The sequence below is a fragment of the Ictalurus furcatus genome, chromosome 29 (genome assembly GCF_023375685.1).
Source record: "Ictalurus furcatus strain D&B chromosome 29, Billie_1.0, whole genome shotgun sequence".
In the NCBI taxonomy this organism is placed as follows: Eukaryota; Metazoa; Chordata; class Actinopteri; order Siluriformes; family Ictaluridae; genus Ictalurus; species Ictalurus furcatus.
The window spans coordinates 1,896,586-1,903,681 of NC_071283.1; the positions used below are offsets into that span (position 1 = coordinate 1,896,586).

General features: G+C 39.2%; 1 protein-coding gene across 1 annotated transcript in view; it reads right to left on the minus strand.

Annotated features, from left to right (window-relative positions):
* sorbs2a (sorbin and SH3 domain containing 2a) overlaps positions 1–6,803 on the minus strand; it is a 46,065-nt gene extending 39,262 nt beyond the window's left edge. Inside the window, exon 1 of the mRNA XM_053619079.1 lies at positions 6,134–6,803. The gene's annotated coding sequence lies outside the window, so the exon portion shown is untranslated. The remainder of the gene's footprint in view (positions 1–6,133) is intronic.
* Positions 6,804–7,096: the final 293 nt, after the last annotated feature.

Consider the following 7,096-nt stretch of genomic DNA (forward strand, 5'->3'; position numbering starts at 1 on the left):
GGTTAATGTAATCAAAATATCAAAAAACAAAAAAACAAGGTGAAAAGTCTTTCCAGATATATTTATTTATGCCCCTCGGTGCTTGGCCCCCTATTGTTATACTACGTTTTCTAATTATTATTATTATTAATATTCAGCTTCTTCTTCTTCTGCTGGCTAGGGTGTCTATGGCAGCCCATAGAATAAGTAAAAAGTTGTGAAATTTGGCACACTGTTTGGAAAGGGTATAAGGAACATTCTGACCAAATTTTAGCCAAGCGCTGCCAATGCTCTAGCGCCACCATCGGGTGAAATTTGGGCCTAATTTTTTTAGTATGTTTATTATCATAACTTTTTAACCGTGTGTCCAAAATTTTGAAGCCAGGCATCTCTGGATTTCCTGGGTGGAGACGAGTTCAACGCAATTTCTGCTTAATTATATTTTTCGCCATCTTGGATTTTGTCAAAAACTGGTTTTTTTGCTATTCCTCCTACAAATTTTGTACAATCATCAACAAATTTTGCAGATGTCACCTTCACAAAAGTTATCAAAAGAATTTCAAATACTCCAAACGGTTTGTCCGTAATGGGCCAACGAATCTGACAGTGACGCAGCCAAACAGGAAGTTAGGCTGTTACTCAGAAGCGACTTTACACACTGACACAAATCTTGGTGGGCATCTTCAGGACCATGCCCTAAGCGTATGCAACAAATTTTGTGACAGCACCACTTACTGGTCAAAAGTTACATTAACATGCCAAAAATGTTTACAGCTAAGTGCCATTTTTGCTATTCCTCCTCCAAATGTGGTCCAATCTTCACCAAATGTCGCTCACATCATCTTGTTACCTGTCTAAACAAAAGTTGAGAATGCAGTTTTTTTGTCTTTACTAGTTGTAAATGTTAGTGTCTGATAATAACAAACAAAAAGTAGCTAGGACTTTCTGTGGAACGGAAAAAAAAATCACGAAAATAATTCATTTTCAGGTTTTTTCTACAATTTATGCAAAGACTAAACTTTATGTTTAATATTCATTCATAATCTCAATTCCCATACATTCCAAACTAGCCTAATTTGCTAGCTATTAGGTTTTCATATCTCAGCTAGCAGTCACTAGCTAGTTTTATTAATGAACTCAAGCTGACACTTCTCAATCTTAATATTTAGCATTACATTACATCCCAGCGATGCATTGTTCGTCCTTGACATAGCGAGTAAACCGTTTTTGAGCTGCAAACACTTTTCTGGCCATGAGCTTCAGAATCTTGAAGGTTGCCATTTGATTTTCTCTGGCTATGTACCAGTTTTCAACAGGAAAAGCAACTTTTAAACACTGTGACACACAAAACAAGCGCTTCTAAGCAGGACACAGTCACTACTGCAACCTGGACCAATGTTAATGTTATTGTTAAATTACTGAAGGTGAATGAATGAACGATATTGTCACTAGTTTGGGAAAAAAAAAGGAATAAGAAGACAGTTTTGTTTGAAACAATGGTGAATAAACAGAAAATTCTCCCAAGTTCACCCACTGGCTACAGAAAAAAACGGGTGTGGTAGTTTGTTTGCTATTTCAACTTAATGGTCCACACCAGTGTAAAAAACCATTAATAGTATAACAATTCGAATCAGATTTTTATCACGGTGTACAGTGTACCTAACATCCATAACGGCTGTCTGTGTGGGCTCAAAAGGGAATAACAATTAACCAAATAAGGCTTAACAGTAGCTTAGGCATCTCGTCATTAAAGTGCTTCAGGGTTATTTTTTGCAACATCAACACACACACACACACACTCACACACACACATGCAGGGAATGTGTCGACACCGTCACTCCAGGCTCGTCTCAACACCCAATCCATTATGAGAGTGAATATGAGCTAAGTGTTCCTGGCTATACAAGTGACAGGTTATAAAAAGGATCGGCAACATGTCAACATATAAATACACACACACACACACACACAAAACCCCAATAATAATATGATAATAATAGCAGTGCTTTCCACAACCCAGTACAAGTGGTTAAAGTACATGAGAAAACTGTTGCTAGGCAACACAGACTCACATGACTGAATAAGGTTAGTATTTCAGCTAGCTAGCCTGTTATAGCTGTTAGGTCTTTATTTAAACAATGTAAGGACATAGTGAAAATGGAATTGAGAAAAGATCTTTAAGAAATATTAACATTTCCCTCAGATGTGCTGGCAAAATTTCCAAAACTCCATACGACTAGCACTGTAAATACACTTTGAATTACGTACAAACATCCACGGGTTCTGTTATGCAGTATATTAAGAACTGTCACAACTTGAAGCTATCAGGAATTGTTTATAAAAAAAATTCTTTAACGCAGCCTTACAAGTTTCTTAAAACCAGGTTGGCAGACCGCTAACTTAGCTAACCAACTTAGCTGACCTTCGTAGTAAGAATAATCCGCAAAGATTGTTATGTTGCCTGTTGATAATAATGTAGCCAGCTAAATTCCCAACAGGAGCTTACTGGAACTGGAATTACATCGACCACCATTACGCTTTCTTAATCATTTATAAAGTTTTTTTTTTAAATTGTTCAGAAGTTATCAACTAATGAAAAACATTTCTGAATATTATATCCATTCTTACTATACACTGATGGAAATCAGCCATAGGACATTGGCCCCAAGCGAGCACTCAAAAAAGGAAGAACACAAATAAGAAAGCATGCTAATAAACATTCAAAATGCCTGCATTGAGATAAAAAATAGCCAATTTAATTATAAATTATGTCACAATTTGTGTGTTTTTTTTTTTATTTGATTTATCTGACTCTCTATCTGAGCCTCACCTAATCTCGTATATTATCTCAACATACAAAGCCAATGTACAGAAATTTTATGTTGCAAAGTACATTATTTACTGAAAATAAACTGAGAAAGTTTGCCGTCACCTCCTAAGTCCAGCTGTTGGTTTCAGGATAAATATATTTGTGTGTAATTACATTGTACTTTACTGTAATCTATGCTACTATATCATAAACATTTGTACTATACAGTACTGTACTATATTCTGCTATACACTACTGTGCTATACTGCACTCTACTGTAAACTACTATACTATATAGTACTGCACTATATGCTAATGTATACTAATGTTTTCTAATACATTGTACTATTCTGTGCTATACTGTAAACTACTGTACTCCACTGTAAACTACTGTATTGTAGTATACTGTACTACACTGTAAACTACTGTATTGTACTATACTGTACTACACTGTAAACTACTGTATTGTACTATACTGTAAACTACTGTACATTTACAACCACTAATCCCAGATTTTTCTGACCTGGGAAATTAGCCAACTGTACACACACACACACACACATACACACACAAAATCTTTATGGATTGAGAGATTTCTACAAAAAATTTTTAAAAATAAATACATACACATACATTGCTGGCACTGGGTTTGCAAAAAGTGATTTAGAATTTTTTATTCACATCTTACAAATGGTGAGGTGTGTATGCACTCTTTTCAGACCGTGCAAGCTGTTGTCTCTGTGTGTGTGTGTGTGTGTGTGTGTGTGTGTGTGTGTGTTTGCGCGCAACATACATGCCACAGATTCCTGGACATATGCCATTTGGATGAAATTACTCAGCCAATCACAAGCTTTCTCTGTGACAGATTAACAAAATTAACCATTTAATATCGCTAACAAACTTTAAGAAGTTGTTTTATTCTGTAACAAAAACAGTAACCAGGGCCCCCAGAAAGTTAGCTAATGTTAAATTAGAATATTGTGACAACATCTTCAAATTAGTTCGCGATTGGCTAATCAAATAACATATTCTCCCCCCTTAACGGCCTGAAGAAACCTGCCACTGGACATTAAGGTTGGACCATTATGATAGGCTAAAGCTGAATAGAGACTTTTAGATAACGGCTGATGCCAGAAGGGTTTCCTCATTTCCTTACGTGAGCCGACACACATAAACACACACACACACACACACACACACACAACACGCTTTACAGCACAACACAGCCATGCAGATCTGATGATGCAGCGATAACAGATGTACAGTGAGTTTATATGGCCGTGTACAACAGCAGTTTAGCAGAAAGAGGCTATTGTCTGTACACAAACACACAGGTAAGAAGAAATGATAGTGTGTGTGTGTGTGTGTGTGGGTGTATTCGGTCTCTCACTTACAGCGCTACCTCTGCACCAGAAAGAGGTCAGCCTTCCCCGTCCCCCCATTACCTCATCCTGATCACACAGCTACTTTACATAAAGATTAAAATCATTCCAGCTGCGTTGTCTGCTCACACACAGCACAGAATGACTGGTTATAGGCCTACACTCTTAAAAATATAGGTTATTTTATGGTTCTTTACAGCACCATAGGTTCTGCAAAGAACTTTCATCTTGCAAAGAGCCATTTTTCATTGTATCGGGCTCTTGAGTTGAGCTATACGGTCCTTTGGCGATTAAAGAAGTTATTTATGGTTCACTATAGGTTCTTCAGAGCAGGGTGTTGGTTCTTCAAAGTATCATCCATTAACAGGTTAAAGTGAATCCTATAAGGTACTTTGTGGGACTGGAAAAGGTTCTCCTGGCATCAAACTTAAGAACCTTACTTTCTTAAACTAAGGGTTTTTTAGAGAACTTATGATAACATGGTTGCTTGTGGCACTGCTGTCAATAACTATTTTTTGGGTTCTTTAAAGCACCAGTAAATAGATGGTGCTCTAAAGAACATGAGATTAAAAGGTTCTTTGTGCAACTTACAAGGGTTTTCCTATGTCATCAGGCTGAAAAACCCTTTTCAGTTCTAATTGGAACCTTCACCTTTAAGTGTGTAGCTGCTATTACATAAGTGACAACAGGAAGTAGCTTTTTTCATGGATGTTGGCAAACTGCTGTGATTTAAAGGGAACAAAACACATCAGGACGTGCTGTTATAGGAAAATAATCAACTTCAGTGTGGGGAAAAGTAAAAGTTTCATCCTTGTTGATCATTTTCCTAAAACAACACATCCTGAAGTGTTTTCTTCCTCTTATATCACAGCGATTTGCCAACGATTCCATTTTTATTTTCATTTTTTTATAGCATAACTCGTTTTTATTCGTTTATAGTTTAACATTTAGCGCTGTAGAACATCCGTGAAAAAAAGTTTGTTCGGTTGTTCAAGCGTTTTATTCCTTACATAATGTAGTAACCTATATTGTGTTTCTCTCTGCCAAATATGCTCTGCCATTTTCTAGCAGATACTAAACAGTATCGTTAGCAGCTATGATCCAATTAATCTACTTTTCCTCAGTCTTTTTCATAAACTCCCAAATTACTTCATTTAAACCCTGAATCCTTATCGAATGATCTTGTGTTTCTCACAGTATTCCACTAAAATACATCATTTAAACGAGTTTTATATATTAATTTGTTGTTTGATCGATTTTTCCTGTTGGTTGCTAATATGCTAATTGACTTGGCTGTTAGGCTCGCCATCGGAATTCGCGCGCGCACACATACTCGCGCACGCACGCATACACCACGAGCTCCCAGTTTTATTGTTGTTGTTGTTGTTGTTTTGTTGTTACTGAACGAAACTGTCGCTAAGTGTAAAGATTGTTAAATAGTAGGGATTAAAAACAAGCCTGTGTATTGTCGCGGTATGATAATTATCCACTCTTTTATTGTTAACGTTGTCTCGGGTTTCGGTTAAAGCGGATTAAAGAGGAAGAAATGCTGACAGGACGGGTTGCGTCCCAAACCGCATGCTACACTGAATAGTAGGATATGTCTAATTAGTGTCAGAATACCTATCGTATTGTTACGACGAAATGTCGTAACAGGTCGAGGAATTATCAACGTTAACACTACACAGCGGCGTAGCCTGCTATTTAGGCAATACTAATGCACGTTAGTGTTCAGCTTGTGGTTTGGGATCGAGCCGTACAAATAGCCCGAGCACATTTTGTCAATCCCAGCAGAGGCTTTCCCGGTTTCCATGACAACCGACCACTGCAAGTGGCCGCGAACCAAATCGCACACTCCCACACTACATAGTGCCCTTCTACAGCGTAGCGCACTCTTTTGACAATCTTTTCTCTTTTTTTAGTAGGCGACGATGTTTGGGACGAAACCCACGGTGCTGCTTACCTCCTTTAATTTACGCCGCAGAGTGGCCTCGAGCTCTCCAGTCCAACGGCGGCTGCACGAAACCCGGTTCCGCGTGCACCCTATATATACATATATATATAGATAGATAGATAGAAGACATAAATATAAAGTCCATGAAAGAGTGGAGAGAGAGAGGGGGAAAAAAAAGTCCGGATCCGTGTAGCGGTGCACCTGCTCTCGCGCTCTTTAAACAACTGGGGGGGGGGGATGGAAGAAAAATGCGGACGCAGAGGTGAGCGCGCGCGTGAGTGAAGCTCTCCCCGTCGGTTCCGCGGCGGCTCGCGCCTACTGTCTGAGTCGGCTTTGCGGTACCCCGGTCCTCTTTTTTTGTCTTTTTTTTTTTTTTTGCACGCGAGAGGAAACGCCTCTCTCTCTCTCTCTTTTAGCGGATAAGAGAGGGAGAGAGAGCATGAGAACCTCGCACGCGCTCGACGAGACGAGATGCCGGCGCGCGCGCGCTCGCTCGAGTGAAGTCAAGTTGAGCGCGGGGGAGGGATGAGGGAATTTTATTTATTTATTTTAAATCGTACAGATGGGCGGCTCGCTCGCGCTTTGTGTCTAGGACTCCAACGGATACCGAGCACAAGATGCATATGTTACATTAAAGGATTCCATTCACTGATGCATATCGTGCATACACCACTTACTGTATATCAGCACTGCAGAATGTCAATATTATCAATAATATCACGGTATCAATTAGCAAACGATATATCGTACAGAACCTACATGCTGCTTCCAGTAGTTACCTCTTTGCCCTGTTCGGAGTGGGGTCGTTGTGGATCCGGAGCCTGTCCCGGGAACACTGGATGCGAAGAGGGAATACACCCTGATTACATTGCACCCTGCATACACACACACACACACACACATACACACACATGCTCAATCACACCTAACCTAACCAGTCCACCAGTCCAGTATGTTTCTGGAAGGTGGGAG